The sequence below is a fragment of the Protopterus annectens genome, chromosome 17.part0 (assembly GCF_019279795.1).
Source record: "Protopterus annectens isolate FY-2018-M chromosome 17.part0, PAN1.0, whole genome shotgun sequence".
NCBI classification, from domain to species: domain Eukaryota; kingdom Metazoa; phylum Chordata; order Ceratodontiformes; family Protopteridae; genus Protopterus; species Protopterus annectens.
In genome coordinates this window covers 72,307,501-72,320,896 of record NC_056751.1, presented here as the reverse complement: position 1 = coordinate 72,320,896, position 13,396 = coordinate 72,307,501, and the positions used below count along the sequence as shown (strand labels likewise).

General features: G+C 38.5%; 1 protein-coding gene across 1 annotated transcript in view; it reads left to right on the top strand.

Moving 5' to 3' along the window:
- The window catches only part of LOC122791403 (neuronal acetylcholine receptor subunit alpha-7-like), a 2,335,909-nt gene that overhangs the window by 477,337 nt on the left and 1,845,176 nt on the right, over positions 1-13,396 (top strand). The gene's annotated exons all lie outside the window — the stretch shown is intronic.

The following is a 13,396-nucleotide window of genomic DNA, read 5'->3' as shown; positions in this document are numbered from 1 at the left end:
TGGATTTGAAATGTGATGGATTCTGCTGGGCTGGGCGTGCTGGTCGCTGGAGTGGTACATGATGAGGTTGGAGGTAATCCTACTTTATTAGGAGCTCATTAATGCATTTGGTGCAGTTTGGGAGTAGTCTGGAGGCAAGTGAGGCTGAGGTATGTCACGGGAAGGTTGAGGGATTGCTTATGTGGAGTTTGGAGGTATCGGGATGGGAGTCACATATGGGTTGCTCAGTGGTTGGTGTTTCTTTGAGAGTTTAGCACTGTTTTCCATTGGATTTGGCATCAGCAGGTGGGCAATCAGAAGGATGTATGTGATCAGGACCCCTTTTAAGGCTAGGAGAAGGGTTTGACATAGCATTGCAACATATGTTCGTGGTTTTGCGGATGGGTGAGGAACAAGTTTCCATTTGCACAGCAGGTGAAGGTTTAAGCAAGGCATTGTATTTTTGGGGCTGCTAGTGGATGTAAGACATGATTTGCTTGATTTACCAGATATAAACAAAAATATGGGTGATACTTCGGGACAAGGGTAGAGTTACCTCTGTTTAGTATAGTTGCACAGGTAACAATGTTATGTGACTTTACTAAATCTTGGACAGTAGTTTCTATACTGGAAGGGTTGAGGTAAGTTAATAGTGAGAAGATTGACAGATTTTGGCTATTGACAAAATAGGTTTGTTGCAAGGGTTGTTGTTGAGGAAATGGAGGTTCATTGGGTTACAGTCGAGGGGGTATTGGCTTTATGGAGATATTGGAGTCATTAAAGTGGGTGGGTCATGGTCAGCAAATGCTATTCTTGTCATTAGATTCTTTGCATTATAGATAGGGGTATAGTAGTTGGATTACTAGTATACTGATTTTTAGAATGGGAAACCTCATTTTGGTCATTACTATAGCCTTTGGGTGGCAAAATAACACGCAGATAAGTAGGATGGTGTGCATCTGGGCTTACTTTGTTTCAGATGGCATCTGGATCTTTAGTGTTTTGGAAGTACATTTGCCAGGTAATGACCTGGGAATACTTACAAAGCAGTGGTATTAGGATAAATGAAGATATGTTTGTTACAGGGTTATACAAGGATATAGATAGTACTTCTGCACTGGAGAAGGATCATTGGTTTAATTTCAACCTTTCATGCAAATGTTTGTTTTGGGTATTTATATGAAGGGGCTTTGTAGGTTGATGACAAGGATCCAGTTTGGTTCGGAGTGGAGGGAGTACACCAAATGATGTTTGGCCTCAACTGTTAATGTATGATTAAGATTATTCTGGAAGGTTTTGTTGGAAGTTTGGTATGAAGGATGGGAAACAGCCTGGTTAGGCTGTTGGGTGGAGAAGAGGGGCAGGCTTGTCCCCCTTCTGTCCCCCCTCTGGTGTTGGTGGTTCAATGAGTTGGGAAATTAAAGTGACCGATTGGACGTTATTTCATAAGTAAAAGTAAGATAGCGGAAGTAAGGATGCTGCTTATTTGGTTGGATGTTTAAATCAATAAGTGGGAAATGAAAGTGAGCAATAGGACACTGCTTGATAAGTAAATAAGTGAGCAGAGGTAAGGATGATGCATATTTGGTCAGGGTGAGTGAGGTCACACTGCCCTAGTTGACAGTTGCATGGTTGTTTATACCATGATTAATAAAGTAAAATATTGGTCAATAAGTTATGTTTATGGATTTTTAATAAAGGTCATGAAACGTCATTTGGTGTAATGTGTGTATTATGGAAACTGGGACAAATGAGGCGTGGTAATAAATCGATTTGTCCAGGGACATCTTCAAGTTGGGGTTAGGAGAAATAGTAATGGGATTCAAGAGGGTAGGGGAAGAAAGCTAGTTGGGGAAGATGAAAGGGTTAAATGAGAATGTAGGTTGAGTGGGAGGAAGTGAGGTAAGTGTAGGGAGGGGCTTAATGGGTTTTATGCAAGTGTAACTGGGGAAGGAATCACATTTTAGCATTAACTTGCTATCTTCCCTCCGTCCCTCCCTCCCTGTTTTTGGAACATTGGGGTTTGTTTGGTTATTTTATAAGTTTGTGTAAGCAAAGAAGAGGGGCAGACTTGTCCTTCTTCTGTTCTCCTTCTGGGATTGGGGGTTCAATGAGCTTGGAAATAAAAGCAAGTGATTGGACGCTGCTTGATAAGTAAAAGTAAGTGAGTGGAGGTAAGGACGCTGCTTATTTGGTTGGGTGTTTAAGTCAATAAGTGGGAAATGAAAGTGAGCGATGGGATGCTGCTTGATAAGTAAATAAGTGGGCGGAGGTAAGGACGCTGCTTATGTGGTCAGGGTGAATGAGGTTGTGACGACCGTGTCCTGGCCCAGCAATCAAGGGGCCTCAATCCTCACCACTAACACCAGGGAGGTCATCTCATAGAAGAGGAAAGGATAACTAAAATACACAGTATAGTACAATTTCCCTTACGTGCACACAGAGATCACAGTCAGTCTGGTGCTGGTTGCTCCCTTGCTCTCCAGGTCCCCAATAAGACTCCCCACTGGCACAGCTATAGGGTCCAGATCTCAGCCTAGCTGGCAAGCTAACCTCCAGTACCCTCTGTATCCAACCAGTGCTTCATGTCCCTGCCCAGGTAGCTGACACACCACACACACACACACACACACACACACACACACACACACACACACACACACACACACACACACACACACACACACACACACACTTTGAAAAGAGGTTATACAACCACACAGACCCTCCTGGGAAAAAGGCTGGCACAGGTTCTCCAGCTGTGCCCCTTTACCAAGGCTATACAGTAGTAATTACTGCCACCACCAGCTAATAAATATCAGCTACTCAAAGGCCCTTAAAAGGGTGTCCAGCTATTACTGTGCAATATTATTATCCAATGGTAATATGACTAACATTCAAGGCTTACTTTAGAGTGGCCTATTATAATAACCTCTATAAATAGGAAATGTACTCTAGTGCTTATCTCTACACAAAGCAGACACAAGTAGAAGGTTTTAAAAATATTTAATAATAAATAATTAAAACACAAGACAAAACTACTACACCACAGAGATATCTAAGAGTTCAGAGATCACACAGAAACCTAAAATAATACAGTAGGACAGGTCTGATTTCAAAGAAAAATACCTAATTAATCTTTACTAGCTTTAACTATTCCTACAAGAAATCACAGTGCTAAAACTTACATGTGAGCACAAGGCAGAGTGCTGATAAGTTAGATTTCCAAAGTCAAAATCCTTTCAGTCTCTTGTGAGAAATAGTATTTAAACATTACTAACCAACATGTTTGCTGGGTCCCTCCCCAAATTACATCATTTTGACACTTAGGTTTTCCCAGGCAAACAAACTGCATCATCTTAACACCTGGTCTGAGTTCTCAGGCCACAAACTGCATTATTTAGCAATCTAACACCTACTCAGAAACTTACAACAATACAAGGCATTTCACATATACATTCTAGCAGAAACTAGAGCAATAAAGCACCTTCCACATCTAAATTCTGGTCATAAACTTTAGCCTTAAAACAATGGGCATGAAACCTTCATCCAGCCGCACTGGAGCTGAATTGTAAAACATTACAGAGATTCATAAGATCTTTTGAAATAAAAAGACACATTTGAAATACTTGGCTTGGTTTTCCTTACAGCAGATGGCAATGTTGCAACAATCTTGAAGTTCACATTTTACAGTGTTTTCTTACATTTAATAACACAAGCCTGTATTTTACAGTTATTTATACAGTTGATAGAATTATCGTCCATCTCTCCCCAATCATCACAGAGGTCATGCTGCCCTAGATAACAGTTGCATGGATGTTTATACTGTGATTAATAAACTAAAATATTGGTCAATATGTTATGTTTATGGAATTTGAATAAAGGTCATCAAAAGTCATTTGGTGTAATGTGTTTATTGAAGGGGACCAGGGCAATTATTATTTGCTCATTTTTTGTTTGAAAATGTTGGATTTTATCTAAACATGTTGCATTTTAGTCATATATATTTCGGTGCATTCTTTGCAGTCTCCAGCAACTGCAGAGATTAACATTGATCAGGCCATATATTCTGCATTATTTGCACTAATGATCAGAGCTGTTTGATAAAAGCAGTAAACAGAGATTTAATAAAATGTGCCTCATTTTAGAGTTGTGCTGAGTTTTTCTTGTTTAATAGACACTAGCAAGTTAAAGAAGCTGGCCACACAGAAGGTCCTATACATTACAGATCAAGGGAAGAAAATATCACATCTTTACACTATACATGTGTAGAACCAGATCATGGTCAAATGGGCCCCTAAGTAGAGCAATGAACCAGGGTCACCCCCTGTCCCATTACTTGTCTGTTTCTCAACATTTTCCATAAACACTTTTCAAATGTGTCAGTATGCATTCTATTTTCTTCTTTACTTTTACAATGAGATTTGGATTTAATTAAATAATATTTCAAATGTAAGACCACAGATACTAATATCTTTTTTTAAACAAAACAGACTCCCATGGAAAACAGACTTCTCATGAGCAACATTAAATTGCTATTCCCTTAAAACTCACATTCATTGAAAATGAAATGAAACACATTCATTGAAGGTATATTTGGCCAGTGGTGAATTAAGTGAACCTTGAGTTCTAGGCCATTTTCAATCCATGCCCCTTGCACACATTTTTAGGGCCATGTATAAATGTATGTTTTCTTTGAATCATCATCCTGATTGTTTAAAACATCCCACAAACACATCAATTATAGCTACATTGTTGACTGCATCCTTCTGAGGTGTCTGTGTCCAAAAAATAATAAAAATAATAATTATAATGACAGGTCACATTTCAAAAATATATTTCAAATTTCTTTCACATAAACGCAAAATAGCCAAGGTATTCTAGTTGAATTCATGCACATGTGTGCATGCATGCACGTACACAGAGACTAGATTTGCAGTCAGATTAAAGAGTGTTTAAACATGACCAAATAAGAGCACAAGGTTCTTTAATCCACAGAGACCCCACACAAGTAGTTATACCCACTTTATTGACTGTGTACACCCCTTATTGTAATGAAGAAATAAAATTAGATATACTTTATTGCTAGCTTTGTGTAAATATGACTAACATCATGCAATAACATCTGCCGTTTACAGCACGATTTAAATAGAAGATAATTTATAAGAGTATGAAGAATATTAATCATTTGATGACATATACTAAGTTAATTTGTACAATCTCTGCAGAAATAAAAGTCATCTTAATTCTCCATTAAAGGAAATTATTACTAATGCAGAACTGGGTGCTGATAAACAACTTTGTTTTCCAAGTGCCTAATCTGCAAATGCAGTGCCTGCTGCCCTTGAAAAATACATTGCCCATGTTGCATTAAAACATTTGTGCGCTGGGGATATTGCCATTACATTTCTTAAACTATATCAGCTAGACAATAGGGAATGGCTGGCAAGCAATGACAACAGACTCATATGTGCTAAGCCTACAGTCCTGTAGACCTTTAAGGACCCTAGCGAAATCCCATTTCCTTCAAAGCACTATCTGGTTAAGTAATTTCCTTAATGACACACAGCAGGTAAATGAAGATGTAAAGATTCAAACCCTGCAGCCTTGCCACAGAAAGCAGTACATTAACAAGTCAAGCTTTAGTCTTTTGTGCCATCTGCCAGATTAACAGTTTTTAACTAAATGCAGAAATTCATTACAATCCAGTCTTGTACAATGACTACAAAATGGATGCTGAAGATCAGATGGTTCTGCTCATGACTGCAAGTAAGGCAGACTATATGGCCTGACAAATGTCAATCACTTTGCAGTTGCTGGAGACTGTAAAGAAGGCACTTTAACATATATTACTAAAATGCAACATATTTAGACTACTGAAATGCAACGTGTGGATTATATTACACAAGCCAGAAGTATTTATTTATTTACATTTGTTGACCGGGAGAGTACGACTGGACACAGGTCCGTTTTCAGCGGAGGCCCAGGGAGAAAAGTTCCACATTAAGTATTATTTGCATTATACAGTTAAAAAACATAGCATTTAAATATAGACATTAGTCCAGTTAAGGATACAAGACAAGAAGAAAACAGATGTAAAACAGCTGTAGAACATAGTACAATTTTAAAATATGGTGACATATACTAAACATGGTTACAAATGTAGTTGAGATTCATCAGTGAACAATTGATACAAACTGTTTTTGAGGTACATAACAGCCATTAGCAGTTGTTGCTACAATAAGTTAGTATTATGTGGTAGGTAGCTGGGAACATGAGTAGCCAAGCTTGCTAAGAGTAGGTTGTTGATAGGGGGCTGAAAGAGGTAGTGGGTGGGGGGAGTGGATGGTATTAGAGGGGGGTTGCAAGGGCATATCTGGTAAGTTTTGAAGTGTGATTTTAGTAAGAATTTAAAGTGGGTGCAAGAAGTTACAGAGGTAATTGAGGATGGGAGGGAGTTCCAGAGTTTGGCTATAGTGCAGGAGAATAATGCTTCTCCAGCAGAGATAATGGCTCTTGTGACCTGTAGGAGGTTTTTGTGGCTGCATCTTTAGTCATTCATTCTTTAGTGCACTGAATTCAGAAAAGAAATTAAAGACAATAATAATGTTTATGCAACTTTTATTCAACAACCTGCAAGTTAATACAAAAATACAGAATACAAAAGCAATACTGCATACAACATACTGTTTTTTTTTTTGTTATTGTTTTTTTTTTGTGGGGGGGGGGTTACACTGTTGCAGGCCACCTACATCTGAATATGACCTCCCTATGTCTTCCTCATCATCAAGAATAGCTATCCCCTGTGACATCCCTCAGTGCAGGTCTGATCTACTTGAATGATTAATAATGTTATATTGTTACAGCATACACCTCCAGAGTAAGAGCTGGACTGTGGACAAAAGGAGTCCTATGCAGGGTAATGAACAAGGCACAGCACCAGCCATAGAAATATCCCATTACTTGGCTGGCTCACTCCAATTTCCATAAGAGCTGTTCAAACCTTATTTTCTTCTTTACTTGTACATTTGTCATAGACATTTAAATTTTATTTAAAATGTATTTCAAATTTTACAGAAAAAAATGCTATCAGATGTTTTTTAAACAAACAAAAAAAAATAGTCTCACATTGAAAACAGACTTATCATGAGAAACAGTAATCTTCTCTTCCCTTGGAACTCACATATGTTTTTAACATTTGTTAACCAGGAAAGTCCGACTTGGAACAAAGCCAATTTTCAGCGGAGGCCTGGGAAGAAACACTCCAGATGCACGTCTTTGTAACATAGGAGGAAACTGGAGCAACCGGAGGGAACCCAGATGAATGCAGGGAGGACATGCAGACTCTGCACAGAAGGTACCCCAGCCAAGAATCAAACCAGAGAACCTCTTACTATAACAATGCTACATCTGCACTACTTCACAGTCCAAATATACCTGCCGACCCAATAAATTGCAAGATGTGTGCTGGGATTCATACACAGAGTATAGTGAAGTATTAATTAGTGCCTCTGTGAAGGGTGCAAGAATTCAAAAGACAAATGTGTGATACACTTGCTAACAGCTTGGGACAGTTCACAGGACACGAGTGTCCCTTTTCAGGAGCAGCCCAAAAGTAGTACCTGGTGAAGTAACTTGGTAGAGTCATGTAGAAGACAAATGAAGGCTGAGGGAATCAAACCATGTACTACAGAGAGCAACTCTTTAAAAGCTCATAGCCTTCCTCATCTGCACCAAGTGCTAGACAAACTGACATAAACCAAACACAGTGCATTTCGCACCTGTGTGCGTGTAAAAAAACAAGCTGAATTAAAAATGTTTTCATGGTTAAAACACTAACATTAAACTCATAGACTTCATGCTCTCCAGTTTATTCACAGTTAAATAATAAACTCGCCATCAGTATTCAGTAGAGAAACAAAGGATCACATCTAAAGAACACTGCTCATATAATAACACTCCTTTTTACTGCAATTTCCTTCCTTTACACTAAACTAAAATCCTCAGTGAGTGACAAACAATTGATGGATTTCTGCAGTCGGAGTGAAGGAATAAGGCTACTGTCCTCAAGAGAGAAGGTACAGGGTTTGACTCTGAGCAGTCCAGTTAACTAGACAATGCTTCTATATGGGGAATCTTACACACACACACACACACACACACACACACACACACACACTTCTCACTGCAAAAAGAAATTTCATCTTGTACTTAGTGCTACTTCAAAAAGAAATTCCAGCCATTCCTAATGCTGATCTGCACCATTTTATTTGCCCCTATTTTATCGTGAGATTAACTCTCATGCCAGAGACTCCAAATCTCCCATTAACTCTGAGTGTGTGATGCAGCATGCATGCATGCTGAGTGGGAAATGAAACAGCAACAGTGTTCAGACGCAAGTAGAAAAATACCTTAGAAAAATAAATACATTTGGTGAGCAGGGAGCAGGAAGATTTTTTAATCAAATGGTTGCCTGGTGTATTGAGTAGTCTGGTGAAATATAAGGACTCTAAAAGTTCATTCACTGCTGTTCTGAATGCGGCTTTGCTCTTGAAAAATATATATATTTTTTTTTTGAATCAGCAAAGACAAACCTGTCCTGAAGACAAACTTAATATATATGGTCTCTACAAGGCATAGCATTCAGGCATCTCACATATGTTCTTGTCCATTATCATTTCTGCTATGTCCAAATGACCAACCATACTTTGTCTCATACTCAACATTCTGCACAGTCTAGTCCGTCTTACTACCCAGATAGCATTTTCATCCTTGGAATGTGAGGCTGCTGCTTACTACACTCTTTGCAGTTATGGTCACCTCACTTAGGCATAACCACCCTCAAGCTGCTTCTGATCTGAATGCTAGTGATCCTGGTACTGATTCCTTGCACACTCAGTGGACAAAGTTTGGCTATGCTGAATAAAAAGAGAGCATGCATATTACTGTGACTTGGTGTCCAACATAATATAGGCTGACATCTGGACTCACCAGGATTGTAATATCTTTCATGGAGTATCTAAGTGTAACTATTCTTCAGACAGTTTGATTTTCACCAAGTATGAGATTAATTCCATCCTTACTTAAAGAGTCTTTAATTAATAATGCCTGTCATAAAATCATCTTTAGAGTTATGCTGTCTAAAAAAGTATTAAACAGTCTCTGCCCTTCTGTTCATCAGTAAAGGTATAAAGTCATCTTTACACCATTACATTCTTATTTCATGAGCTTTGAGATCCTACACAGTCGGGTTTTAGATCTAGACACAGTGCTGATGCTATGGTTTTATATTCTATCAATGACCCACATTGGTGGGTTACTGGTTATATTCCAGTCTGCACAATATTTAAGCAGTGTTTGACATAGCAGGTGATCCTGAATGATTGCCTATAAGTCCATCACTGTTTATTACCAACATTTATTGTCTGGTGTGCTTCTTACCTCCCAGGATGCTCTCACTTGACTGTCTCAGGTTTACATTCATCTAGAAGTACTTACTGACTGGTTCATTATCTGCCATGTATTTGCTCTAACTAAAGCAAGTCTCTCAAGGGAGAGGTGTGCATTCTTTCTTAGGAGAAAATGTCTAATTTTATTTCTTTTAAAGACTGCGTATATTTTTTCCTTGAATGGATAATTCACAGCCATCTTAAGCTTAAAGCATTTAAGACAGAATGCTTGTACGTGATGCTGTCTATTTATTCTATTTACTCCTGGTTTCTTGAGCCCCCCCCACTTATTTATTGTGAAGGGCGTCATCTTTAAAAACATTGTCATATACTAAATAAGTATTATTAGTGCTGGGGCTTAAGTAAAGTGTTGCAGTGAAATCTTTACCTGTTTTCTGTACATTTCTTATTCAGCTCTTCTGAGCTGTATATTGCCATTTGCATATCTTACAAATATAGTGCGATTAAGGGACCAGATGTCAATAGTTGTTAAGGCATCATGACTTTGATCTGAGAAACCTCTTCTGGATCCAATATGTTATAATATCATCTGGTTAAACAGTAATAGTGTATGTACCAGCCTCAATTAACATAAAACTCACCTTGGCTACCCTACAATAGTCATGGTTGTTTCTTCCTGGCTCAGCCATATCTTTCCTGTGATTCAGAGCTTGCATTTGTTGCCTCTGATGTGAAGAGCAGGACAAACTCTTAGACATGGCCTATCAAGGCCTAATTTTCTTCTCTCTTTTCTTGTTTTATTTTTCCGTGTATTCTGAGATTTTAGGGTCATGGCAAAAACAGACCCTGTTTCCAAGTCAGGGCATGCTTTTATTTGTTTATTTATTTATTTTATTGCATTGTTTAGTGGGATAGTCAAGCTAGGCAGAAAGCCAAGCCATTTCAATGGAGACATGGGGATGAAAAGCTCTGGATAAATTACAACATTACATAAAGAAACATAGTAAACAAAGGTATACAATTAATCAACACATATGCAAAATTTAAACAAAGTATCATTAATTAATAGCATCATAGGAAAGAGCTACAAAACATATTTGGTCTCTTATCACACTTTCGGTGTTAAGTAGACTACCGCCTATGTGGTAGTTCATGGGTATAGAGTTTTTACCAAAAAGGATGACAATGCACTTTTTGCCATTGAGCTTGAGGCCATGGCTTTGACACCAGGCATCTGTCTCAGTGAGGCCCTTTTGTAGGATGTCCACATCATTAGGAGATTTGATTATGGCTCCTAGTTTGCAGTCATCTGCAAACTTTGTTAGCCAAAGACCTTCTGTGTTAGCCTGTACTTCAGAGAAGTAGATACTAAACAGGAGAGGACCTAGGACTGAACCCTGTGGTACTCCACTTGTCACTGGTCTGAAGTTGGATTTAGAGTCTGCTACTTTCACAGTGTGGGTTCAGTCAGTGAGCCAGTTGGCAACCCATCTTGTGACATAGGGATTTATACCTAGTTTAGTGAGTTTGTCTATACTTCCAGAGTGGGGAATGGTGTCAAAAGCCTTGGCGAGATCTAGATAGGCTGTGTGTACCACCTTACCCTCATCTACAGCTTTGGTGACCGCCTCAAAGAATCTATCAGGTTTAGGAGACATGATCTGCCTTTTACAAACCTGAACTGGGTAGGGTCCAGAGTTTGGAGATTCCCAATGTCATTGTTTATAAGTTCCTTGATGATACGCTCCATAGCCTTGCAGACCAGGCTTGTCAGGCTAATGGGGCAGTAGTTCCTCGGGTCCGTGGTGGCTCCCCCTTTGTGGAGTGGGATAACTGTTGCTGTGTGCCATTCAGTGGGCACAAAGCCTGAGGTGAGGCTATGATTGAACATGGTACATAGGTGGGGTGCCAGTTCGTTCTGTAGTTCATGTAGAACGCAGCCTGGGATGTTGTCAGGTCCCATGGATGCTGTGTTCTTGGCTTTGGAGAGTGTGTTTTTTACCTGTGCAGCCATGATTACAGGTACAGGTGCTGTCTCAGGAAAATATTTTATCGGCGGTCCACTTCAAAGTATTAAATTACCACTTCATTGAATCCAACATCATCAGGATGACATCCGCAGAACATCGAACAAACAGAACAACAAAAATTTCCATGGAAAAAGAACCACTTGGGCATCATGGTGAACTTTGACCTTTCCCCACTGTAGTGCAGTCTCAGAGTTGGTATATTCTGTTAAGGGGGGTGTGGGGGGCTTCAATCCTCACATTGGTGGGTTCGGTTTACTTAGTTTTTCTTTTTTTTTTGTTAAGTTGGGTTAGTGGTTGTTTTCCTGGGGTTAGTTTTCAATGCTCTGGGTGTTCAGTGTTCTGTAGTTTTGGCAATGTCATCTCGATGATGTAGTATTTGATGAAGTGGTAATTCGATGCTTTGAAGTAGATCCCTTGTCAGAAGTAATAGCATAATACTTAAGAAAAATCCCAATGGAATGTTGAGGTCTTTTTGCTTCAGGACCATTGCTAGTCAGTATTAACTAAGACAACATTAAGTTAGTATTTTCAAAATTATTGATGATTGTCTTCTGCATGCCTCTCGACCTTAGGGTATTAAAAAATTCATAGCACTGTGCTTTAAAATTCATAGTGAAAAGTAAAAAAAAAACAGGAAAACTTTCTTTATAATAGAAGATCTTCAGATACTGCATTTCATATAGTTAGTGATATGGACTCTTTATATAGGCATATCTAATTTACTAAAGCTTGCTCACTTAAATTGGTCTAATTTCATGAAGGAAATCAAGTCGAGAAGGAACACGGTTAAACCTGAGGGCAAAGGTTACAGCACAATGACTAACTCATAGCAGCTGACAGGTATCGTCTTCATGCTATTGATTTTTTTCTTCTGGTTTAAAGAAAAATGTATTTGGTAGCTTTCCAGACCCTAGGGTCAGAGACTTCCAGCAGTGTCTCTTGTGATCTGAAAATTGGTGAACAAAACCCTAAAAAGAATTTCAAATGTCTAGTCTAATTCCTTAGAGTTTAGAGGCAGTGAGAAAATGCAAAAATAAGAAACAATGCCATTGTCATCTTATTTTGTTTCATTTACCCCACTCATCTTTAAACTATGTTCCCTGTAATCAAGGTTACTATGATTATTCAACTCTCATTTAAACAACAATGGAATTAGTCACTAAAAACATCTGACCCCACAAACCTTTACAGTATGGATGATTCCTTATAATCAAATTTAATGGTGATCAATCACAACTTGTTAAATTGACATGCAATTAAACACTGTGATACAAGTTACCTTTAAAGCATGATCTTTTTCTTATATTTGTTTTTATTATGATCATATCCTATTTACTCAACATGTGCTCAATGACTGTTAAAATATAGAATTCCACAGTAAATTGCATTTCCCAGTAGCATCACTGAAAACATTAACAAACACTCATAAACAATTTTTGCAGAGGAGCAAGCCCCATGTACCTCCTGACACGGAGACTGTGTCTTCTCACCACTGATGTACATGTATAAGAGCCCAGAGGTCACGCAGACTCAGAAAAAAAGGAAAACAGTATAAAATAAAGCAAAAACTCTTTGTCCCTCTCCTTCAAGTCCAGTGAAACCAAAACTGAGCATGCAGTACAAATCCATCTCAGAATTACTGGCATTGGTCTTTCTCCTCTGATGTTTTATTATGTAATGTAACAGTACATGATTAACTGCAGCGTTACTCTTACAATCATATCTCTAAATTGACTCATTATGTGCTCATATTGTATTATTTATTTATTTTTTACTTTTTTGACTGGGATAGTTAGACAAGTTCTATGACTTACATTGAAAGGAGAACTAAGGTTGTGCTCCTGCTAACTACACATAATTTGGCAACAACATCAGTGAAAGTCCCCTATTTTTTTATTTCTAGGACAGAGGTCACCAGTAATGGTGGTGGTTGGTTAGGAAGTACAGAACACACAACATTGGCATGCTTCATTTTAT